The 26,942-nt window shown below is 43.1% G+C and overlaps 1 protein-coding gene across 1 annotated transcript in view; it reads right to left on the bottom strand.

The window, feature by feature from the left end:
- The window catches only part of LOC130297299 (polycystin-1-like), a 396,912-nt gene that overhangs the window by 359,534 nt on the left and 10,436 nt on the right, over window positions 1–26,942 (bottom strand). The gene's annotated exons all lie outside the window — the stretch shown is intronic.

Below are 26,942 nucleotides of genomic sequence, written 5' to 3'. Positions count from 1 at the left end.
AAAAAAGGGGGCAGCCAAACGCATCTATAAACTGGCACATGTCACATTAATGGTGAATATATACAATTTTGATCATGCCTATATAGAAATGTATATATAACACATAGGCATATGTGTAGCATTCACAAAAACAAGTAGAACGATAGCTTGGTAAATGAATAACTAGGGGTGTAGCCCCTAAAAGCTATCACTGTGTCCCTGTAAAGTGCGGACAGACTCAGGGCCGGTGCAAGGATTTGTGTCTACACAGGAGAAGGTGCATTTTGGTGCTCCCTACCCCGCTACCCACCTCCGACACCACCACAATAACCTGCCATCCCCATGTCCCCTTCTCTGTCTCCATCTGGCCATGTCTGGCTTTGCAGCTGACCCAAAACTACAACTCCTAGCATGTTGCACCATCCTATACTATACCTCTAAAGAGTGCAACATACTGGGAGTTTCAGGTGTAGAGAGTCTTAGGTTTCGGATGACTGATCTATAGCATGACTTTATAGCATAAAAAGTAGGAAATAAAATATTAAAAAATTGGAAATAAATGTGATAGAACCCCTCTCCTAATAAAAGTTTGAACAGTATTAGCATTCTAATGATTGTTATAAATATTCCCCTACGGGGACAAAAAAAAAGTGTAAAATAAATGTAAACATTTTTTTTTTTTTTAAAGTTTAAAAAAAAAATGTGAAAAAGCCCCTCCCCAGTAAAGTTTTCAATCACCCCTTTTCTCCATATTAATGCAAAAAAGCGAAAAAAAAGATAGATATTAAACATATTTTGTATCATTGAATGCGTAAATGTTCGAACTATAATAATATAATGTTAATGATCCCCTACGGCGAATGGCGTAAACTTTGAAAAAAGTTAGAAGTGGTAAAAATAGGGCAATTTTAGAAAATGTTTGAAAATTTAAAAGGAGTACAATAATAGAAATGTATGTAACCATGGGTATCATTTTAATCGTATTGACCCAGAGAATAGAAAAAACATTTTTTTTTTACCGTAAAGAGTACAGTGTGAAAACGAAACCCCCCAAATTTGCTAAATTATGATTTCCGTTTAAATCTCCTTACACAAAAAATTGTTTTTTGGGTTTACCATACATTTTAGGGTAAAATCAGTGATGTCATTACAAAGTACAACTGGTCTGGGAATGGAAATATAAGAGTTATGAATTTTAGAAGGCGAGGAGGAAAAAACAAAAAAGCAAAAATAAAATTGGCTGTGTCCTTAAGGTGAAAATGGTCTGAGTCCTTAAGGGGTTAAAAAATCTTAAAATGTATCTTAAAAATGTATCCCCTATCCTGGAGGGACAAGTGTCTGATCACAGGGGGGGGGGGGGGGGGCGACTGCTGGGACCCCTTTGCAATCTCCTACACGGCGCCTTGGCTCACCGCATGCACTGAGCAGGTAGCACAGCTGTGTCGACTACCGCCTGAAGCCCCCTCCATGCATCCATGCTGCTCTCCCATAGAGATGCATAGAGGGGGCATATCTTCCACCTAGTGGTGCCCGCTCAGTGCATTGCAAGAGCAGGGGCGCCGTACAGGAGATCGCAGGGAGTCCCATCGTTCAGAGCCTATGCGATCAGACACTGTGGGTAAAGGATACCATTTACATATTGGAGAACCCCTTTAGGGATTACCCCTTTAGGCCCATTTGGGTCTTAAGGGCACAGCTGACTTCATTATTGCATTTTCGTTTTTTTCCTCCTTCTAAACTTTTATTTTTTTTCATTTTCAGACTTATATGAGGGCTTGTTTTTTGTGCGACCAATTGTACCTTGTAATTACATCATTCATCTTACCATAAAGTATGGTAAGATGGTCGCGGACCATTAGTGGGAGTCAGGATGAGTCTGGCTGTCACCCAGAGAGTGGTGGCATACGCTGACGATGTCACTATTTTCGTCTCGAGTGAGAGGAGGTCGGTGTGGTGATGTCAGAGGTGGACCGCTACTCGGAGGCATTCGGGTCTAAGATCAACTGGGATAAGTGTGAGAGTTTCTGGCTGGGAGGGGGGATCCCACATTTGATCTCCCGGACACCCTTCCAGGGCTCCAAGAATCAGCAAAAGTCTTAGACATCACATTCGGCCAGGATGATTATCCCACCAAAAACTGGTATGGTAAGCTCCAGGATGCCGCTCAGAAGTACTTAACAGCTGCTGTATGCTCCACAGGAAGTTCTTTTCTTTTTGAATTTCCTTTCTGTCTGACCACAGTACTCTCTGCTTACACTCTTTTTTTATTTTATTATAAAAGTACAAAACTTATAAATAAACACAAAACAAGCTTAACCAGCTATAACATAAATAAGAAATACACTAGTACCAAAACACAAAAACAAAACCCTGCCTAACCGGCCAGCCTAGCTTTACAAAAACCTAAAATATGCCAACCCACCTAATCAAACAAAACAACACACTTACACTCATACCAAACATGAACATAAAAATAGCACAACTTGGCTTATCAAAATATAAAAATAAAATTTAGCACTACCTGGCTACAACTCAAAACCATCCATACTCGGGAAACAACAAGAAAACAAAACAGAAGATATAAAATATAACCAAAATGAAGGTACTCTACCTAAAAGGTCTAGTACCTAGGGCACATAGGAGAGAAGACCTACTGGTACCAAGACTGCCATACTCCAAAGACCTGATCTTCCTGAGGTCACCAGTGATATTCCTACAGACCTTCACCTCGGAGAGGATTTTCTGTTGGGTTGGCACTAAACACCGTGAGTTCCACGTGTAGTACCTAACCACTTAGCTAACTAAGAATAAAGTGCCATGGTCTCAGCCACCCAGGTTCCTAAATTCCCCATAAGCCAACTCCGGATAGGTAAGGCTGGCAAGATGACTCCAGCCGATGGAAAAACCCACCCTGTTGTAAACCCCTACATTAAAGGGACAATGAAGTGACATCGTCACATAGTGACATAGTGACAAAGCGACATAGTGACATCGTCAGCGTATGCCACCACTCTCTGGGTGACAGCCGGCTCCGCCAAACTCATCCCGACTCCCACCAATGGTCCGCGACCATCTTACCATACTTTATGGTAAGATGAATGATGTAATTACAAGGTACAATTGGTCGCACAAAAAACAAGCCCTCATATAAGTCTGAAAATGAAAAAAATAAAAGTTTAGAAGGAGGAAAAAAACGAAAATGCAATAATGAAGTCAGCTGTGCCCTTAAAGCCCAAATGGGCCTAAAGGGGTAATCCCTAAAGGGGTTCTCCAATATGTAAATGGTATCCTTTATCCACAGTGTCTGATCGCATAGGCTCTGAACGATGGGACTCCCTGCGATCTCCTGTACGGCGCCCTTACTCTTGCAATGCACTGAGCGGGCACCACTAGGTGGAAGATATGCCCCCTCTATGCATCTCTATGGGAGAGCAGCATGGATGCATGGAGGGGGCTTCAGGCGGTGGTCGACACAGCTGTGCTACCTGCTCAGTGCATGCGGTGAGCCAAGGCGTCGTGTAGGAGATTGCAAAGGGGTCCCAGCAGTCGCCCCCCCCCTGTGATCAGACACTTGCCCCTCCAGGATAGGGGATACATTTTTAAGTACTAGCGTATACCTTTAAAAGGTCAAAAGCTGGTGTCTGTGAAGCAACAACGGAGGAGATTTATCAAAATCGGTGCAGAGGAAAAGTTGCCCAGTTGCCCATAGCAACCAATCAGATTGCTTCTTTCATTTTTCACAGGCCTTTTCAAAAATGAAAAAAGTGAGCTGATTGGTTGCTATGGGTAACTCAGCAACTTTTCCTCCGGACAGCTTTTGATAAATCTTCCCCAACATGTTTAACCCCTTAAGGACCAGGCCATATTACACCTTAGGACCAGAGCGTTTTTTGCACATCTGACCACTGTCACTTTAAACATTAATAACTCTGGGATGCTTTTAGTTATCATTCTGATTCCGAGAAAGTTTTTTCGTGACATATTCTACTTTAACATATTGGTAAAATTTTATGGTAACTTGCATCCTTTCTTGGTGAAAAATGTGATGAAAAATTTGAAAATCTCGCATTTTTCTAACTTTGAAGCTCTCTGCTTGTAAGGAAAATGGATATTCCAAATAAAAAAATTTTTGATTCACATATACAATATGTCTACTTTATGTTTGCATCATAAAATTGATGTGTTTTTACTTTTGGAAGACACCAGAGGGCTTCAAAGTTCAGCATCAATTTTTCACAGAATTTTCAAACTCACAATTTTTCAGGGACCAGTTCAGGTTTGAAGTGGATTTGAAGGGTCTTCATATTAGAAATACCCCACAAATGACCCCATTATAAAAACTGCACCCCCCAAAGTATTCAAAATGACATTCAGTCAGCGTTTTAACCCTTTAGGTGTTTCACAGGAATAGCAGCAAAGTGAAGGAGAAAATTCACAATCTTCATTTTTTACACTCACATGTGTTACGATTCGGCAGGCTGGATGTGGATCCTCTGTGTCAACGAGGGATTGGCGTGGACCGTGTCGGTGAACCGGTTCTAGGGTTGCTACTGGTTTTCACCAGAGCCCGCTGCAAAGCGGGATGGTCTTGCTGCGGCGGTAGCAACCAGGTCGTATCCACCGGCAACGGCTCAACCTCGCTGACTGCTGAGAAGGCTTGGGACAGAAGGACTAAGCAGAGGCAAGGTCAGACGTAGCAGAAGGTCGGGGCAGGCGGCAAGGTTCGTAGTCAATAAGGATAGCAGAAGATCTGGAACACAGGCTTTGGACAACACTGGCACAAGGCAACAAGATCCGGCAAGGAAGTGCAGGGGAAGTGAGGTAATATGGACAGGGAGCAGGTGGAAGCTAATTAGGCTGATTGGGCCAGGCACCAATCATTGGTGCACTGGCCCTTTAAATCTTAGAGAGCTGGCTCGCGTGCGCCCTAAGGAGCGGAGCCGCGCGCCAGGACATGACAGCCGGGGGCCGGGACAGGTGAGTGACTTGGGATGCGATTCGCGAGCGGGCGCGTCCCGCTATGCGAATCGCATCCCCGCCGGCAGTGTCAGTGCAGCGCTCCCGGTCAGCGGGTCTGACCGGGGCGCTGCAGAGAGAGGGACGCCGCGAGCGCTCCGGGGAGGAGCAGGGACCCGGAGCGCTCGGCGTAACAACATGTTCTTGTAGAACCAATTTTTGAATTTTTACAAGGGGTAAAAGGAGAAAATTTATACTGATATTTGTAGCCCAATTTCTCTCGAGTAAGCACATACCTCATATGTCTATGTAAATTGTTCGGCGGGCGCAGTAGAGGGCTCAGAAGTGAAGGAGCGACAAGGGGATTTTGGAGAGTATGTTTTTCTGAAATGGTTTTTGGGGGGCATGTTGCATTTAGGAAGCCCCTATGGTGCCAGAACAGCAAAAAAGAACCACATGCCATACCATTTTGGAAACTAGACCCCTTGATGAACGTAACAAGGAATTAAGTCAGCCTTAATACCCCACAAGTGTTTCCCGACTTTTGCATATGTAAAAAAAAAAAAATGTCACTAAAATGTGTGTTTCCTCCCAAATTTCACATTTTTGCCAGGGTTAATAGCAGAAAAGACCCCCCAACATTTTTAACCCCATCTCTTCTGAGTATGGAGGTACCCCATAAGTTGACCTGAAGTGCACTATGGGCGAACTACAATGCTCAGAAGAGAAGGAGTCATATTTGGCTTTTTGAGAGCAAATTTTGCTCGGGGGGGCATGTTGCATTTAGGAAGCCCCTATGGTGCCAGAACAGCAAAAAAAAAAACACATGGCATACCATTTTGGAAACTAGACCCCTTGAGGAACGTAACAAGGAATAAAGCGAGCCTTAATACACCACAGGGGTTTCACGACTTTTGCATATGTAAAAAAAAAAAAATGTTTTCACTAAAATGTGTGTTTCCCCCCCAAATTTCACATTTTTGCATGGGTTAATAGCAGAAAAGACCCCCCAAAATTTGTAACCCCATCTCTTCTGAGTATGGAAATACCCCATGTGTGGACGTCAAGTGCTCTGCTGGCGCACTACAATGCTCAGAAGAGAAGGAGCGCCATTGAGCTTTTGGGAAAAAAAATTGTTTGGAATGGAAGTCAGGGGCCATGTGCGTTTACAAAGCCCCCCGTGGTGCCAGAACAGTGGAACCCCCCACATGTGACCCTATTTTTGAAACTAAACCCCCACAGAATTTAATAAGGGGTGCAGTGAGTATTTACACCCCACTGGCGTTTGACAGATCTTTGGAACAGTGGGCTGTGCAAATGAAAAATAAAATGTTTCATTTTCACGGTCCACTGTTCCAAAAATCTGTCAGACACCTGTGGGGCGTAAATGCTCACTGTACCCCTTATAACATTACGTGAGGGGTGTAGTTTCCAAAATGGGATCACATGTGGGTATTTATTTTTTTGCGTTTATGTCAGAACCACTGTAAAATCAGCCACCCCTGTGCAAATCACCAATTTAGGCCTCAAATGTACAAGGTGCGCTCTCACACCTGAGCCTTGTTGTGCGCCCGCAGAGCATTTTACGCCCACATATGGGGTATTTCTGTACTCAGGAGAAATTGCGTTACAAATTTTGGGGGTCTTTTTTTCCTTTTAACGCTTGTGAAAATAAAAAGTACAGGGCAACACCAGCATGTTAGTGTAATTTTTTTTTCATTTTTTTACACTAACAAGCTGGGGTAGCCCCAACTTTTCCTTTTCATAAGGGGTAAAAGGAGAAAAAGCCCCCCAAAATTTGTAGTGCAATTTCTCCCGTGTACGGAGATACCCCATATGTGGTCCTAAACTGTTTCCTTGAAATACGACAGGGCTCCGAAGTGAGAGAGCGCCATGCGCATTTGAGGACTAAATTGGGGATTGCATTGGGGTGGACATAGGGGTATTCTATGCCAGTGATTCCCAAACAGGGTGCCTCCAGCTGTTGCTAAATTCCAAGCATGCCTGGACAGTCAATGGCTGTCCGGAAATGCTGGGAGTTGTTGTTTTGCAACAGCTGGAGGCTCCGTTTTGGAACCACTGCCATACAATACGTTTTTCATTTTTATTGGGGGGGGGGGGGGGGGGACAGTGTAAGGGGTGTATATGTAGTGTTTTACTCTTTATTATGTGTTAGTGTAGTGTAGTGTTTTTAGGGTACATTCACACTGACATCTTACGGTGAGTTTCTCGGTAGGAGTTTGAGCTGCGGCGAAAAATTTGCCGCAGCCCAAACTTGAAGCAGGAAACTTACTGTAAGCCTGCCCGTGTGAATGTACCCTGTACGTTCACATGGGGGGGGGGGGGGGGGGGGGGCAAACCTCCAGCTGTTTCAAAACTACAACCCCCAGCATGTACTGACAGACCGTGCATGCTGGGAGTTGTACTTTTGCAACAGCTGGAGACACACTGGTTGGAAAACTTTCAGTTAGGTTCTGTTACCTAACTCAGTATTTTCTAACCAGTGTGCCTCCAGCTGTTGCAAAACTACAACTCCCAGCATGTACTGATCGCCGAAGGGCATGCTGGGAGATGTAGTTATGCAATAGCTGGAGGTACGCAACTACAACTCCCAGCATGCCGAGACAGCTGATTGCTGTTTGGACATGCTGGGATTTGCAGTTTTGCAACATCTGGAGGGCTACAGTTTTAGAGACCACTGCAAAGTGATCTCCAAACTGCGGTCCTCCAGCTGTTGCAAAACTACAATTCCCAGCATGCCCTGACAGCAAACAGTTGTTTGGGCATACTAGGAGTTGTAGTTTTGCAAGATCTGGAGGGCTACAGTTTAGGGACCACTATATAGTGGTCTCGAACTGTAGCCCTCCAGCTGTTGCAAAACTACATATTCCAGCATGCCCTAACAGCTGTCTGGGCATGCTGGGAGTTGTAGTTTTGCAACATCTGGAGGGCTACAGTTAGAGACCACTGTATAATGGTCTCAAACTGTACCCTCCAGATGTTGCTAGGTAACTCACCGGCTTCCGTCAGATCCAGCCGCACGTCATCGCCGCCCGTCGATCTCCGTAGCCCGCAGCCTCCGTTGCCCGCCCGGATCGGTAAGTGGATCTTCGGCGCTGGTCCCCGTTGTTTCCCCGTCCTGCCCCGCCTATTGTGGGAGGGCAGGACGGGGAAAACGAAAGTAAACCCCCAGCCCCCGATCTGCTATTGGTGGTCGCGTCTAGACCACCAATAGCAGGAATAGGAGGGGTGGCAACCCTGCCACCTCACTCCTATTGCTTCAGGGGGATCTTGGGTGTCTTAGACACCCGCGATCCCCCTTACATTCCGGGTCACCGTGTCACTATAGACCCGTAATGACCCGGAACCGCGCAAATTGCAAGTGTGAATTCACTTGCGATTTGCCGCGATCGCCGACATGGGGGGGTCTGATGACCCCCCTGGGCATTTGCACGGGAGGCCTGCTGAATGATTTCAGCAGGCATTCCGCTCCGATCCCCGCCCGATGCACGGCGGGGACCAGAACTGCCCATGATGTAAATGTACGTCCCTGGTCCTTAAGACCCAGGGTGTCATGGGTCCTGTAGGGGTTAATGATAGTAAGAGTCATATAATTAGCACCTATTTAAACCTTGAGGTCATTTTTTAATGGAGGCTGACATGTCCCTCCTGTCCATGGCCATAAGCCACAAAGTAACTATATTATGTTTCCAATTTTTTTTATTAAATCTTGGCAAGCATTGTATTACACACAGCAGAAGAGTAAATAATGGGTCACATACAATTGCAGGGACCAGTTTTGTGGGAGGTTATCACATCTCCATCCATCTGGCTACTTTCCAGATTTATTCAACTATTTGTTGGCTTTCAACTGAACAATCAGGGAGTGCTGTTAATTTTATTAACTCTTTCGCATCTAGAAGATCTTTAAGAGCTACAGCCTCTAATTTCACGTTTTCCCCTAAACTAATGTAACCCAAATATGTTTTTTTTAACTGTACAATTGTTAATAGCAAAGCAGTTACTTTTACCCTTGGTGGCATTTTTATGTTAATATAACAATATGTTAATAGTAATACAACACTACTTATTTGTTGAAGAGCCTTGTCACAGCAATGCCTTTCTGATCTGTTACTTCAGAACCACACCTACTTCTAAACTTAGGGTGGGTTCACACTACGTTTTGTCCCATACGGGAGCGCATACGGCAGGGGGGAGCTAAAAGCTCACGCTCCCGTATGTTACCGTATGCGCTCCCGTATGTCATTCATTTCAATGAGCCGACCGGAGTGAAACGTTCGGTCCGGTCGGCTCATTTTTGCGCCGTATGCGCTTTTACAACCGGACCTAAAACCGTGGTTGACCACAGTTTTAGGTCCGGTTGTAAAAGCGCATACGGCGCAAAAATGAGCCGACCGGACCGAACGTTTCACTCCGGTCGGCTCATTGAAATGAATGACATACGGGAGCGCATACGGTCACATACGGGAGCGCGAGGTTTTAGCTCCCCCCTGCCGTATGCGCTCCCGTATGGGACAAAACGTAGTGTGAACCCAGCCTTAGACCTATTATTTGTTGACTTCTCCCTTTTATCAGACCCTTTCCCACTACATTATTGCCAAGTAGGCTACATCCCTCTATTGATGCCACTAGACTTCAACAAGGCCCATTGCCAATCCTTATCCCAGAACAGCTGTAACCCATTCTCAGGGACCCCACTTTATCACCAAGCATACGACAGGGGTGTTGTGACTGGAATAGAGTTGGTGATGCCAGGGTTAAACTTCACACTCCAAAGATAAGCAGCTTCCTAGGCCAAGCGCTGGGGCAATCACGACCACAGATGCGGGGTTACGGAAACTTTTACTCAAAAGATCTTGCAGGCAGATGTTACAGTCCATGCAGAATAACAGCAAACTTTGGTAGTGCAATAATTTGGGGTAAAGTTGCAAAGGATGTCACTTTAAATCACTAGGTCCCCTGGGACTTGTAGTCGTGGTGCAGCTGTGATGACTTAACTTGGTTTAGCTGGACATTAGGCTGAATTGGAAATCAACTAACACAGACTTGGGGTACTCCACACCACATCTACGAAATTGCCTTCTGCCAGGGGTAAACTTGTTATTTGACTTGTGCTATGGGGCACTTTCAGCGCTATGATGATTTCTCCCCACAACTTGGACTTTGACTGACTTAACCTGGACGGTGGGATGCTAGCGGTTTAGTGTAGTTGCTCAGCACTTGACTTGTCCTCAGACGTCACAAATTTCTCTTACTTAGATGCTGCACAGACTCTCCTCTAAGTTGGACACTGCACAGACTTCCACTTTCTCCTCCTTGCCCAGGACCTGACTACCTTTCCACACTTTGAACCTGTCTTCATTAGAGGTATGCTGCTGGGATCCTGACTGAACTCACAATGACTGACTCCTCCCTATCTAGCCAGACCAGGGGGATATGGGCTTGACTCTAATTGGCCCATTGATCATATGACTCCTATGCAACCTTTCCCTTTAACCCCCTAAGGACCAAGCGTTTTTCTGTTGTTGCACTTTCGCTTTTTCCTCCTTACCTATTAAAAATCATAAGCCTTTCAATTTTGCACATAAAAATGAGGGCTTATTTTTTGCACCACCAATATTACTTTGTAATGACATCAGTCATTTTACCCAAAAATCTACGGCAAAATGGGGGAAAAAAATCATTTTGAAAATTTTGGGGGCTTCCGTTTCTACGTCGTACATTTTTCGGTAAACATGACACTTTATCTTTATTCTGCAGATCCATATGGTTAAAATGATACCCTACGCATATAGGTTTGATTTTGGCGTACTTTTGGAAAAAATCATAACTACATGCATGAAAATTAATACATTTAAAATTGTCCTCTTCTAACCCCTATAACTTTTAAATTTTTCCGCGTACGGGGTGGTATGAGGGCTCATTTTTTGCGCCGTTAAAGGCACAGTACACTTTATACAGGATAAGCAGCATAAATTTGTATAAAACATAAAATAATAAAAACAAATTTAAATGACAAGTTTTCTGGAGCTGTGGGCGGAAACAGACACCTGAGGCAACATCTACCTGAGAGGAAAGGCAGAGTAATGTGTTCTGTACTGGGTCACCTCAATAGACCAAAAATAGACCTAACTACTGCCTCCCCACGAGTGAGCACTCCCCTGCTCACTCCCAACAGGTTACCTGTATTAGCTACTTACAGTCTGACAATGCAACCTACATCATTTCAGTGGGGACTAACACAGTGCACTACATGACATTGGAAGAGATTGATCAAACTGTGTGAGAGAAAAAGTGGAGTGATTTTCCCACAAGAACCAATCACAGCTCAGTTTTCACTTTACCAGAGCTCGTTAGGTGAGCTGTGATTGGTTGCTATAGAAAAATCTCTGCATTTTTTCTCTCACACAGTTTGATAAATCTGGGCCATTAACTTTCACGGCCATTCTCTTTCTGGCCCCAAGAAAGTAGAAGTGGTCAATTCACTGTCATGGATTCCTGGCCTTGCTTGCCAAAGCACCATTACAGCTTTTTCTATGAAGCGTCTCCATCACTACATTTGGTGACCCTCCTGATGAGCTCTGCAAAGCCCTGCACCACATCTTCTGGCCTCGATTGAACCAGCCTATTCCTCTCTAGTGCCCCTGCCTGCCTACGTAGGGATATTGTGGCTCATAATCTTGTAGCACCTGCAATAAATACTGAACAAACACATATACATTTCAATACAACATATTTAAGTTTATACATGTATGAAGTCAGAACAGAAAATATTCCCTCAACAGGGAATGTGTAAAGTATAAATGTAAAATAGCCATGGAACAGCCACTATTTGTAAAAGGACATAATCCTAGAGGAGAGACTGAATTGACAGTTCATTCCACTTACAACTAGTTATGTATCCATGTTTTCATTCTCCACAAGTTACTAATAGTAAACATTATCACAATGTGTATGTAAAAGACGAAGAACCCCACCCTGGTTGTTCACAAGAAAATTCCAGAATGCAAGATAAAGGGAGTGTTTTATCTGCGGATGACTCACTGTTTGATTTTATGACATCGACTGGTTCGCAATTATCAGTCACTAAGTGACTGGTCAATCGTTTATAGCTTCAAACTGTGTATACTAGAGGTGTATTTAGCAACCGTGCCAAGTAATGGAAAGCTGCACCAGCTTGTAAAAAACAAACACTCTCCATGTTGTAACTAGGACGTGGGAGAATTTAGAACACTGGCAGAGAGCGGCTAATAATTTGTGGATCACTATTGTTTAATGACAGGTCAAGTATTTGTTCTCAGCAAGCATAGTAACCCTTGTGTTCTAATCCTGGGCACAGCACATCCACTTTCTTTTCTTTCCAATTTAAACAGTCAGCCATCAAGTTTCAATATTTTGTTTTAAAGCATTAAGGTAAAAATAGGTATAAATTGGCCAGAAATATATTATGGGTTGAGTTAAATCAAACTGGCGCAAAGGAAAGAGGAAGAACCTAACATGCTGCAATGGACAATTATTCCAATATTCCAAAATCCTTTTGGCGTTTTTTCACTCTTTTTTTTTTTTTTTGCCATTTTTCAGCTCCTTGGTGGTTTTCCAAAATCGCAGCATGTTGAGCCACTGGTTATTTTTTAGTCAAAATCATGGCGTTTTTCTCCCGTAGAAGTCTATGGGAGTGAAAAAACGCCATGAAAAACGATATTTGGGTTTTAACTTTGGTGTTTTTTCAGGCAGTTTTTATTCTTTTTTGGACTTTTTTGATGGAGATACCTTTTTTAATAAAATTTCGTAGAGTACCATTAAAAAAAATAAAATAAAAAAGATACAGTAGTGAAGGAAAAATTGTATCTAACGAATTGTATCTTTTTTATAACAACATTTTTATAAATTTTTAAACAGGGATCAATTTATGTGGGCGGGTGGGGACCTAAAATGTAGCCGACAATGATAAAAATGTAGTGTGTGTATGTTTTTCCCTTTTTTTCTTTTTTTTTAGGTAGTACTACTACTCCCAGCATGGGACATGCTGTTCCATGATGGGAGTAGTAGTACCTGTACTAATTGACAGATCACCCATTAAGATCCTCCTGTATAATGTATAGATGCGGCCTGACACTCTTCTATGGTCCCCTGCACTGACGTGTATATACACCTATTCATATTTCCCACAGAGAGCTGTGATTGGCCAGATGGTTCCAGACAATTACAGCTCTCTGTGGGAAATAGGAATATGTGTACATATACTTCAGTGCAGGGGACCATAGAAGATCAGCCGTCTGCATCTTTACATTATACAGAAGGATCACAGCAGGTGTCAGGAGTGACATTCACTGTGATCTTTCCTTAACTGCAGGTACTACTACTCCAAACATGGAGCACACTTTGCTCCATGTTGGGAGCTGTAGTACCTGCATCAATAGACAGATCGCAGCAGGTGTCAGAAGTTACACTCACTGTGATCTGTCTATTAATGCAGGTACTACAGCTTCCATCATGGAGTAGAGTGTGCTCCATGTTGGGAGTAATAGTACCTGCAGGTAAGAACAGATCACTACTGACATCCGCTGTGATCTTCCTGTCTATTGCAGAGATGGAACGGCTTTCTCCTGCGCTCGCATCTCTGCACTATACTCTGGCCGGCCTCTGAGAGCTGTGATTGGCTGCAACCATCCGGCCAATCACCACTCTGGGCAGAAAATATGAATGAGTGATGTTCTATTCACATCACTGGCCGGAGTATAGTGCAGAGATGGGAGGGCTGTATAGAGCAGCTCCATATCTCTGCTATATTATGGACAATCGCATCTGGTGTCACGACTGACACCAGGAGCGATATGTCTATTAGTACAGGTACTACTACTCCCATCATGAAAAAGTCTGTTCCATGCTGGGAGTAGTAGTACTACCTAAAAAATGTAAAAAAAAAAAAAAATTGAAGGAAAAAAGTGAAACACAAACTTTACAAAAAAATTTTTTTTATTTTTTTTTGGGTACCAAATAAAACTGCCAAGGTGCAATTTCCACACAAATGAGAAAACACCAGAAAAACACCAGACGCAGGTGTGATAGCCTGGGGGAGTAGGGTATATGAGAGTGTAGCTGTGCGGTGACTAAAGGGTGCTTGTTAACCCTTGCTATTCGTGATGCCAGGGTGAGGGCTCCTCAGTAATGCTTGTCCTACAGCCACCCTTCCCAAGAGCAATAGGGAGGTAGTGAATAACGGAATGTCCACAACCAGACATTTGCTGAAAGTTTGCAAAGTTTGCTGAAACAGTTGTAACTTTTACTGAAGATGTTTCGCAAGCTTCATAACCGGAACAGTTGCTATACATGCAAGCTTTCTTTGGAGATTGACAAAGGTTGGGACTTTAGCAATTTAGAGTCTTTAGGATAATATGCACTGTTCAGCTGGATTTAGGGGATTTAGTTGCGGTCCAGTAGCCACGCTAGCTTTAGCAGGGATTAGTTTAGAACTCACGGTTTAGTTCAACTGAGGCCGGTAGGTTTTCAGGCCTAGCGTGTCTTTGCAAGTTGCGCAGATCCGTCCTGCTAGTCCGGCAACCCAAGAGAGCGATAATTGGCTACAGCTGCCTTATATGGGCAGGGGCTGGACTAGAGCTAATTGGTCCAATACTTGACTCAATCACCATTACAAATGATTATGGGTAACTTGTGACCCAAGGGCCTCCAAAGGTCCCCTAACATACCATAGAGGATTTAACATAGTCACATGACCGAACGTCCTGCGATGCTAAAGAAAGTAAGTATACTATAAATTATTTTAAATATACATTATTACTAAATATGTACATGCATAAACATTGTAGAATTAGAGTAGAGGAGAGGCAACTAGGAGCTGACCCACCTGGGGGACCCTACCTGAGCATAGTAACTCTGACTTTGGGGACCACCACACTAGGTACGGTATGCAATACGGTACCGGGACACCCCACAGGAAATTACACTGGCGTTTTTCCGGTGTTTTTTCATGCGTTTTTTTCAACCCAAAAAAAGGCAGGACAAAAAAAGCAAGTAGAAACTTAGCCTTAGGCTTAACCCCCTAAGGACCACGGGTTTTTCTGTTTTTGCACTTTCATTTTTTCCTCCTCACCTTTTAAAAATCAGAACCCTTTCAATTTTGCACCTAAAAATCCATATGAGAGCTTAGTTTTTGTGCCACCAGTCATTTTACCCAAAAATCTATGGCAAAACAGAAAAAAAAGAAAATCATTGTGCGAAGAAATTGATTAACAAACGCCATTTTGTCATTTTGGGGCTTCCGTCTCTACGCAGTACATTTTTCGGTAAAAATGACACCTTATCTTTATTCTGTAGGTCCATACGATTAAAATGATGCCCTACTTATATAGGTTTGATTTTGTCGTACTTCTGTAAAAAATCATAACTACATGCAGAAAAATGTATACGTTTAAAATAATCTTCTGACCCCTATAACTTTTTCATTTTACTGCGTATGGGGCTGTATGAGGGCTCATTTTTTGTAATGTGATCTGAAGTTTTTAGCGGTACTATTTTTGTATTGTTCGGACTTTTTGATCGCTTGTTATTCATTTTTTCATGATATAATAAGTGACCAAAAATACATTATTTTGGACTTTTTTTGCGTGTACGCCATTGACCGTGCAGTTTAATTAATGATATATTTCTATAATTTGGACATTTATGCACGCGGCAATACCCCATATGTCTATATTTATTTTTATTTACATTGGACTTTTATTAGGGAAAGGGTTAAATCACACTTATTAACTTTCTTTTTACATTTTTTTTTTTTTTGCAGTGTCATAGCTCCCAGAGGGGGCTATAACACTGCACACACTGATCTTTGCATTAATCAGTGTTATCAGGCTTGGAGCATCTCAGGCTTGGTGCAATCAATCGAACGGACGCGCCGGAGGAAGGTAAGAAGACCTCCGCTCGCGTCCCAGCTGATCAGGACACCGCATTTTCACTGCGGTGGTCCCGATCAGCCCCACTGAGCAGCCGGGAAGCTTTTACTTTCATTTTAGATTTGAACGCCGCACCAATACGGTTAATAGTGCACGGCACCACAATCGCTATTATCCCCGGGTCCCGGCTTCAGTTACATGCCAGGACCGACCCGATATGACACAGGGTCACCATATTGCAGGAGCTGGCCAAGGACGTAAATGTACATCCTTGGTCGTTGAGGGGTTAAACGCCAAGAAAAGCGTCAAATCTGCCTCATGGCATCTTTTCAGTGAAAAGTGAAAAGTCAATAGAAAAACACAAAATGCCTTTTCCACTTTGCCTATTTCAGTTTGGCATTTTTTTTTATAATCCTTTTGGCATTAAAGGGGTACTCCCGTGGAAAACTTTTTTTTTTAAATCAACTGGTGCCAGAAAGTTAAACAGATTTGTAAATCACTTCTGTTAAAAAAATCTTAATCATTCTAGTACTTTTTAGGGGCTGTATACTAAAGAGAAATCCAAAAAAGGAAATGCATTTCCTCTGATGTCATGACCACAGTGCTCTCTGCTGACCTCTGCTGTCCATTTTAGGAACTGTCCAGAGCAGCATATGTTTGCTATAGGGATTTTCTCCTGCTCTGGACAGTTCCTAAAATGGACAGCAGAGGTCAGCAGAGGGAACTGTGGTCAGGCCATCAGAGGAAATGCATTTCTATTTTGTACTGCAAACATGGAAGAAATTGAAAATGGAGCACTCTGCTGGAGGTCTTCAATTCAGGCTGTGTTCACGGAGGTCCCGGCATTGGCGACCTCTGGAGGGAGACGCAGATGGAATAGGGGGGTAGCTCGGACGGCGGCCACGGTCCCGTATCGTGCCAATGGGCGCTTCGTCAGGCCGGATAATCGTCATTGCGTTCCTTCATGTTTTTTAACCATTGCTGTGAATGAACAAAAAGGCAAAACAGGTGAGAGGGTCTCATCCTAAACGAGTGAAGGGTTAACTCATAAAGTGCCAAACGAAAGTTCATTACTTAAGTGCAGTGCCACTAAAAAATGGTACTAGGAGATAACGTTCATGTGAATAGGGTTATAAAAGGAATCAAACTCAAAATTCATAATAGTGCTGCATATTCATTTTTATCATTAAGTCCAAGAGGACCTGTAGCATCTAATTTTAGAATCCACCTTGATTCCTTTAATAGCAAAGTTTCATGCAAGTCTTTTCCTTTAATAGAGGTATCCACTTTTTCCAATGCTGCGAATTTTATCCGATTGAACTCTTCCTTATGGCAGCTCTGCATATGCTGTATTAATTTTGTGGCATTTTTTCCAGTTACAAACAATCTCAGGTGTTCACGTATACGATGGAATAATGGTCGGATGGTTTTACCGATATAATACTTACCACAAGGGCAGATTATGCAATAGACTACCATTTTGGATCTACATGTAATTAAATGTTTAACCTGAATTTGGTGCTCACCTAAAGTAAATATTTTCTTTTTCAAATTATAAGCACAAAAGAACATGAACCGCAGGCATGATTACCCTTTAAATTTTCGTTTTCCAACCACATGTTTTTCTTTTGTTTGTTAGCTTTATTTTTCACTTTTAAATAATCCAGAATAGTTTTATTTCTTTTATAAGTTATGATGGGTTTAGTTTTGGTAAGGTCCATAATGTTGGGGTCACTCTGTAGGATATACCAGTTTGAATTAATTGATCTCTGTATCTTCTCATTCATAGGTCCATTCTTAAAGGGTAGCTACCACCATCCTATATATTTTTTTTTCTGTCCCTGCCTATTGCCCATCTATCCCTAACCCCCTCCCTGCTTTTAATCTTTTTTTATTACTATATTAAAAATAACTTTTTGTCTGCCTGGTAGCGTGCTCACTACCAGGCAGACTTCCCCAGCAGGCACCACGTCACTGATGCCTGCTGGGGGGGACTTCCGGCCTTAGTTCATCTACACAGGGTGCCTCCAGCTGTTTCACCACTACAACTCCCAGCTTGCCCTGACATCTATTGGCTGTCAGGGCATGCTGGGAGTTGTAGACTGGAGGCACCCTGTGTAGATGAACTATAACTTAGTGCCATGCGGCGCCCGCCGCCGCATACCCCGTTCCCTCCTTCACACACACACACACACCCCCACATACCCAGTTCCCCCTGTCACAAACACCCCCCCCCCCTTCTGATGCTTACTGATACTGCAGAGTCCGGCAGCGGGCGTGCAGGGGCAGCGGCGGTGACAGCCAGTGGCCGGAGAGCCAATGCTCTTGCTCCCGCCTGTCTGATTGACAGACAGGGAGCGAGCGCAGTGTAAATGAATAAGGACTGATTTCCCGGCCGCAATCAGTCTGAATTCAGGCATGACGTCCCGCCAAGCTGCAGCCGGCCACTAGGAGGGAGACCCCTAGTGGCCGGTTTTCAAACATAAAATTCACCCTCAAAATGAAAAAATAAATAATGAAAATGTATTACAGATATGTTGTAGTACATAAGTACTACAACATATCAAAAAACAAAGTTGGTGACAGTGCCCATTTAAAAGAAAAAACGCATCTCTGTAATTCATCTTTTTTAGTTTTTTTCGTCAGCAGCTCTTCTCTCGGAATTTTGTCAATTCTTTTTCTCGCTTGAGTGAGGACTGTGCGGGGGTAACCCCTAGCAATCAATCGATTCTCCAATTCCTTAGCTTGTTCTGAAAAAATCTTTGGATCTGAATTAATTATTTTCAGACAAACTAACTGGCTAGGAATGCTAGTTTTTACTTTTTTAGGATGGGACGATTTGTAATGAAGGATGGAAGATTTTATAACCTTATTCACATGAACGTTATCTCCTAGTACCGTTTTTTACTGGCACTGCACTTAAGTAATGAACTTTCGTTTGGCACTTTATGAGTTAACCCTTCACTTGTTTAGGATGGCACCCTCTCACCTGTTTTGCCTTTTTGTTCATTCAAAGCAATGGTTAGAAAACATCGAGGAACGCAATGACGATTATCCGGCCTGACGAAGTGCCGATACGGGACCGTGGCCGCCGTCCAAGCTTCCCCCCCCTATTCCATCTGCGTCTCCCTGCAGAGGTTGCCAATGCCGGGACCTCCGTGAACACAGCCTGAATTGAAGACCTACAGCAGTAGTGTGAGTGGTCCGTTTTCAATTTCTTCCATGTTTGCAGTACTTATTTGAATTCTATACGTGATGCACCATCAGTGAACACACGCTGGGTCATTGACCTCCTCTCCCTCCACCTGGATATACATGTGTAGCTTCCAAATTATCTGTGCCAATTTTTTTCACTATCTTTTTTCTGTGCTTTTTTCTGTTAGTTAGAGCATTTCTATTTTGGATTTCTCTTTAGTATACAGCCCCTAAAAAGTACTGGAAGGATTAAGATTTTTTAATAGAAGTGATTTACAAATCTGTTTCACTTTCTGGCACCAGTTGATTTAAAAAAATAAAAATAAAGTTTTCCACAGGAGTACACCTTTAATGTGAAAATAAGTTGATTTTAGTACATACTTGCCAGACAGTAATGGACATACTTAGGAAGGATCTGTGCTTGTCTTGGGGCTAAATGGCTAATTTGTGAGTCCACCATAACATTGTGGCTAGCTTTTCGTGAACTGGTATTTCCTGTTTGAGTTTTTATTTTATTTTATTTTTACTGCAAATCCCATAATTCCCTTTTTCCTCCCTCCCACACGTCAGCCACCCCACCCATTGAAACATAAATGAGCTGCATCCATTCAAAAGACCTGTGGTTTTCAATCAGGGTGTCCACAGCTGTTGCATTAGGTGCAGATTGATCTCTCTATTTTCTAGGGGAGAGTAGATGACGGTGTGGGAGGAGTCGAGGCGCTGATAACAGCGTGGCTCATGACTCCCCATTGAACCGGGACATGTTTCCTGCTAGACATAACAAAAAGTTTTTAGATAAAACTGAAAATTTCGAGTTCGGCATTAAGTCCTTTCGTGCTAGGGTTTCCATTTCAAAGATATATTTCGATCCTACCCTAGACATTTTGGAGATGAAGTTACCTCCTCTTCAATCTGGTTTTACAGATTGTATGGCAGCAAACTGTGTTCCACTTATATGGCAGCTGTGAAAAGTCTTGTAATGTGCAGATTTTCGTAACCTATTTTTATGTTATAAAAGTGTTCAGCTATCCATTTTTTGTGTGTGATACTGTTTGTTACAAGGCCAACTGGTAATGTAGGTGATGTTTTTACTGTTGCAAGTGAGGAGTTCTTTGATAACGTGTTTCTTCTTGTTTTTGGTGGATATGATATGGTCTGTTTTTATAGGGAACCCCGTGACTTTGCAGTTGTTGAATTGATTGCAGGGATGAAAACCTGTGATTCCTGAAATGGTAGATTGAACCAACTTGTGTTGTGTTGTTCCTGTCCGTTTAGTGGTAGGTCTCACTCCATCCTGTCTCTTGATGCAGTTAAAGCGTTTGACAGGGTGGGGTGGGACTTCCTTTGGGGAGTTTTGGGGGAATACGGAATGGGGGGTGAATCGATAAAAAATTATAAAATTGATGTATTCAGGGGCCATGGCAAGGATAAATATAGATGGCAAGAGCTCGAGGGGGTTCAAGAGGTTTAGAGGAACAAGACAGGGTTGTCCCCTCTCTCCACTGCTTTTTGCAATGGCCATGGAGCCATTGGCTAGTAGTATTAGAGAGAGGACACAATGCTAACGGGATTTGGAGCAGGGAAGAGAGGGGACAAGATTACTATGTATGCAGATGATATTCTGTTGTTTTTGGAGGACCCTAAAAGATCCTTGACGAGAGTAATGGAAATAATAACTAGATATGGCAGTTTTTCGGGATTAATGATTAACTGGTCAAAATCTGTTATTATGCCATTAGGAGATGAGAATATAGATCAGACATTTGGATTAAAAGGGATAAAAAGGAGAAAAGTTTAAATATTTGTGGATATATCTCTGAAACGATATAGGGGATTATCATCAGATAAGCACTATAAAAGTAATCAAAGAAATGGAAAAAAAAAAGTTCATGTATGGAATGATTTAAATTTATCTGAAGCTGATAGAATAACTTTGATTAAATCAGTATTGATGCCAAAAATATTATTTGTATTCGGATAAGCCCCAACTTTGTGTGAGAACAAATTGTTTAGGAAAATTATTTCTATACTTAATTCACTAATTTGGGGCAGAAAAATAGTAAGAATCAAGCTGGAGTATTTATGCCAGCCTAAGTATAAGGGAGGAATAGCGTTTCCAAATATATTTAGATATTTTTTGGCGGCACAGATTAATTTTTTTATTGAATGGAAGAAATGTGCCTTTTTTGAGTTTCTGTTGTCTAGCACCGATGGGAAATGTATGGATATCTTCCAGTTGCTGGAATCCGGAAAATTGGAGGAGGAGAAATGGAAAAAATATTTGATGGTTAAAAATCTGGTCAAAACATGGAGGGTGTTTAGGAAAGAAATGAATGTAAAAGGAATCTTGGATGAGGCACCGGTGCTGGACAACAGAAACATAACTGTCACGATTCGGCTTACAGGTAGTGGATCCTCTGTGTCAGCGAGGGATTGGCGTGGACCGTGCTGGTGGACCGGTTCTAAGAGGCTACCGGTGTTCACCAGAGCCCGCCGCAAAGCGGGATGGTCTTGCTGCGGCAGTAGCAACCAGGTCGTATCCACTAGCAACGGCTCAACCTCGCTGACTGCTGAGAAGGCGTGGGACAGAAGGACTAGGCAGAGGCAAGGTCAGACGTAGCAGAAGGTCAGGGCAGGCGGCAAGGTTCGTAGTCAAGGTGGATAGCAGGAGTTCAGGTAACACAGGCCTTGGACAACACTAAACGCTTTCACTGGCACAAGGCAACAAGATCCGGCAAGGGAGTGCAGGGGAAGTGATGTGATATAGCCAGGGAGCAGGTGGAAGCCAATTAAGCTAATTGGGCCAGGCACCAATCATTGGTGCACTGGCCCTTTAAGTCTCAGAGAGCTGGCGCGCGCGCGCCCTAGAGAGCGGAGCCGCGCATGCCAGCAGATGACAGCCGGGGACCGGGACGGGTAAGTGACTTGGGATGCGATTCGCGAGCGGGCGCGTCCCGCTGTGCAAATCGCATCCCCGACGGCCATGTCAGTGCAGCGCTCCCGGTCAGCGGGACTGACCGGGGCGCTGCAGGGAGAGAGACGCCGTGAGCGCTCCGGGGAGGAGCGGGGACCCGGAGCGCTCAGCGTAACAATAACAGAGATGAGTATATTGGGGAAAAGTAAGATGTTTGAAAATAAAGGATGTGTTAGAATAAAAAATGTTTGGGAAAAAGATAAATTTAAGGAATGGATAGTATTGAAAGACAAATTTAATTTAAAAGAGGGTAGTTGGTTGGAATATAATAGTATAAAAGGAATCTTCCTTGAGTTTATTAGGAAAGGAGGACTTACACAAGATGTGTATCCCAAAGTCCTGAATAAATTTATGAGTGGTAATATAATTAAAAAAAACATATCTCCTATGTTTATACAGCTATGGTAAAGCTAAACAAAAATATTTTATTGCACAGGAGTAGCCAACAAAGGCAAGAGGAGATTGGAGATATAGGAGAGGAGAGGTGGGATATAATACGGAAGAATATTAACTATGTATCTCCGAATATGAACTATAAAATAATACAATTCAACATTGTGCATAGACTTTATTATACGCTGATTTTTTTTTTTTTAGAGAAAATAGGAATAAGGAAGGACATTAGATTTACTAGGTGTAAAAGAGAAAAAGCGGGTCATTTACATATATTTTGGAGTTGTTTAGAGGTTGTTGAATATTGGAAAGAAATATTTAGTAAAATTAAAGAAATAACTGGTATATGCATGGCATTTTCCCCTGTGATAGCAATGCTTGAGAATGCTATTTTATGCTTGCCTGTTGATCATTAAAAATTGGATATCCCCTGTTTGCCCTATTAGCAGTGAATGGTATAACAATATGCAGAGAATGGAAGGATATGCTTCGGGGGGGATGGGGAGAGAGGGGCATAGAATTTTTTATTTTTTTTCTTGTGAAGGGGGATCTAGGGGGTCGGAAATAGTGGATAATTAAAGGGTTTAAGGTAATTGAAAGCAAGGGGGAAAAAAGGAGAAAAGGGAAGAAAGGAAAGGAAAAAAGGGTTAATTTTGGGAGGAATTAGTTACATTTTAGTTAACACACTGCTCGACCCCCTGGATCCCTGTCTCCTGTTGTGGTTATTGATTGTAGAAAGGGGGGGAGGGTAAGAAACATTGATGTATTGATGTAGATGTATACAGATTATTCATCTGTTTGGAGATTTGTAAATTTGTTATTTAAAGAAATAAACATGCCAGGCTTCCGTCATACATAGTTACATAGTTTATAAAGTTAAAAGCAAAAAATTCCATCAATTTAAATCAAAAATCCAGAGTAATCCAGAGGAAGGCAAAACACCCTATGAGGCAGATGCCAATTGCCCCATAACAGAGGGAAAAAATGTGATTCATAACTCATTACATGAGTCAAGAAATTATTTTACCAGCTGTTCCTTCCCAAGATCAGGATATTTTATGCAGTTTCTAAATTATTCTATGCCCATCTGTTAGAAGAGTCATCTTTCTGGAGAAGTGCTAAAACAACAGTTTCTTCTTTTTTCAGGTGCTTCCGAGGGCAGTAAGTCAAGCAAAGCTACCCTTTCCAGGTGGATAAAGATGACAATTTCAATTTAATGTCTGGTCATTCCTATGGTGCATTATGCTGTTCGTGAGTTAATTATTTCATTATGCTAATGAGTTTCTCTTCTGCCTCATTTCGTGCTGCCTACAGACTACAGGAAATGATTTTTTTCAGGTAAGTGAATTTTTTACTTACCTATTATATTCACTTTTATCCTACTGAGGCTGGGCTTCCTTTAAACCACCTGTTATGTCCTGCCCTGCTTACTGGTGTTTTAGTCCAAACTTGCACCATCCAGGATTCCTCACTTACTGTCCAGTCCACTTCTAGGCCACCCCAAACAACAAATGCAAGTTGAGTGCGACATCTGATTTTCCTATTTAGAAAATACCTGGTGAATTATATGGCCAATACACCTCTGGCCACCTCTGCCCACCTCTGCCCACGCTGCCCAGTCAAATAATCTATATACAACAACTACAAATATAAATGTGAGAAAGATTATAACATTTTACATTTCTTTGGTATAAAAAAGTACTGTCTACTAGCAGGGGCGTATCTATAGAGGTAGCATAGGTAGCAGTCATACCGAGGCCCTGGTGCCTAAGGGGGCCCCAAAACACATCTGCCCCATATAAGACCAGTATTTTAATTGGCAAATAGGGGCCCTGTTGGAGATTTTGCATCAGGGTCCAGAAGCTACAAGCTACGCTTCTGTCTACTAGTATACCGTCAGTCTCTTGAAACCCTGTTATAACATTTCACATTTCTTTGGTATAAAAAAAATACTGTCTACCAGTATACTGTCAGTTTCTTGAAACCCTGTTAGACCAGAGCAGCCACCAAGAAAATGCAGGTACAAAATTTTATTGGCTATTCACCCGCACTAAACCTAATACACTGGGTTATAGGGTGGGTGAGCAGGAGTAAAATGATGTCTCACTTACATATATTGGTCCAATAGTTGTAAAGTTATAGCCCTCTTTTGCTAAAGCGCTTCTGTGGAGATGGGGTGCCGGCTTGCTGAGCTTCCCTGCCTCCTCTTTATGCCACGCAATGCCCACCCTGATATAAATATTCCATTTTCTTCACTCTCAAGTCCTGCTGACATGTGAACGCTCTGCTACTTCCTCCGGAAGAGCGGTGCCTTGCGCTCTGCAACAATAGCAGAATGCTCACTTGACCTCAGGCTCTCACATCACTAGGAGGTGAAGAAAATAAAAAAAATTATATTATGGGCAGGTCTTGTGCGGCATAGCCGCTCCCCGTCTCCATTGCGCACAGAAGCTGTTTAGCAATAGAGCAACAGTGGGCCATAACCTGCAACTACTGGACCGATTTATTACTGTTGCTCACACACACTATAACCCAGTGTATTGGGTTTGGTGTGGGTGAACAGGCTGCAAGTTTGCCTTTAGGCTCCACACACTGTTATACTACAAAATAGAACAGGGGTTGGCAACCCCTGGCGTGTGCCACTCATGGCATGCAGGGTGCTTTTGAGTGGCACATGGGGCTGGCTCCGGTTGGAGAGGCGCTCGCTCCGCTAATGGGGATTCAGGAAACTTGTCCCGGATCTCCAGGTGAGCGCCGATTTAAGCTGTGTGCACGTGCGCACAGTTTAGGCTTCCTCTCAGTGTGAGCTGCAGGACCTGCGGCTTAACTGAGAGGAGACCTGTGACCACTGCCCGCACACAGTACAGGCACCGATGACATCACTCATGGGCGTCTGCACTGTAGTGGTAGAAGAATGCAGCTAGCTTGTGCTGCCCAGTAGCACCCTGCCTGCGATATAGGTGAGTAAAAGTTTTTTTTTTTTAATCATCCTGGAATCTGCAGAGCAGGGGAGGGAAGGTGACAGGAGGGGGAAAGCGGGAAGGGGGGTGCAAGTGATGATGGGGGTTGCAAATGATGATGGGGGGTGCAAATGATGATGGGGGGTGCAAATGATGATGGGGGGTGCAAATGATGATGGGGTGCAAATGATGATGGGGGTGCAAATGATGATGGGGTGTGTGCAAATGATGATGGAGGTGTGCAAATGATGATGGGTGTGTGTAAATGATGATAGGGTGTGCAAATGATGATGGGGGTGCAAATTATGATGGGGCAAATGATGATGGGGGTGCAAATGATGATGGGGGTGCAAATGATGATGGTGTGCAAATGAGGATGGGGGTGTGCAAATGAGGATGGGGCGTGCAAGTGATGATGGGGGTTCAAATGATTATGGGGTGCAAATTATTATGGGGGTGCAAATGATGATGGGGTGCAAATGATGATATAGGGGGTGCAAATGATTATATGGGGGGTGCAAATGATGATATGGGAGGGTACAAATGATGATGGGGTGCAAGTGATGATGGGGGTGCAAATGATTATGGGGGAAGGGGGTGCAAGTGATGATGGGGAAGAGGGGTGCAAGTGATGATGGGGAAGAGGGGTGCAAGTGATGATGGGGAAGAGGGTGCAAGTGATGATGGTGGTGTAAGTGACAGTGGGGTGCAAGTGATGGGGAAAGGGGGGTGCAGGTGATGGGGAGGGGGATGCAGGTGACAGGGAGGGGGATGGTGATTTGGATGTGAAGGAGCACTGGCTACTTCCCTACCTGGCTACCTACACAATTACCTGCCTGGCTACCTACCTTATTAATTACCTGGCTACATTCGCACCTACATAGCCACCTGGCTACCTACCAAATAGCAACCTAATTACCTAACTACCTACTTGATACCTAACTACCTACCTATCTATCCAGGTACCTACCTACATACATAGCTACCCATTTATCTACCTTGCTACCTACCTATGAACTTACCTCCATATCTACTTGCCTACCTGCATAGCTACCTACCTACAGTGGGGATCAAAAGTTTGGGCACCCCAGGTAAAAATTTGTATTAATGTGCTTAAAGAAGCCAAGGAAAGATGGAAAAATCTCCAAAAGGCATCAAATTACAGATTAGACATTCTTATAATATGTCAATAAAAGTTAGATTTTATTTCCATCATTTACACTTTCAAAATAACAGAAAATAAAAAAATGGTGTCGGCAAAAGTTTCGGCACCATGGAGAATTTATAGCATGCCCTGCCCCCTTTGCAAAGTTGAGACATGCCAGTGTCATGGATTGTTCTCAATCATCATCTGGGAAGACCAGGTGATGTCAATCTCAAAGGTTTTAAATGCCCAGACTCATCTGACTTTGCCCCAACAATTAGCACCATGAGTTCTTCTAAGCAGTTGTCTAGAAATCTGAAACTGAAAATAGTTGGCGCTCACAAAGCTGGAGAAGGCTGTAAGAAGATAGCAAAACATTTTCAGATGCCAATATCATCTGTTCGGAATGT

This window comes from Hyla sarda, chromosome 13 (assembly GCF_029499605.1).
Source record: "Hyla sarda isolate aHylSar1 chromosome 13, aHylSar1.hap1, whole genome shotgun sequence".
Classification (NCBI taxonomy): domain Eukaryota; kingdom Metazoa; phylum Chordata; class Amphibia; order Anura; family Hylidae; genus Hyla; species Hyla sarda.
Note: the sequence above shows the minus strand (reverse complement) of the source record. Positions and strands in the feature narration are given on the sequence as shown.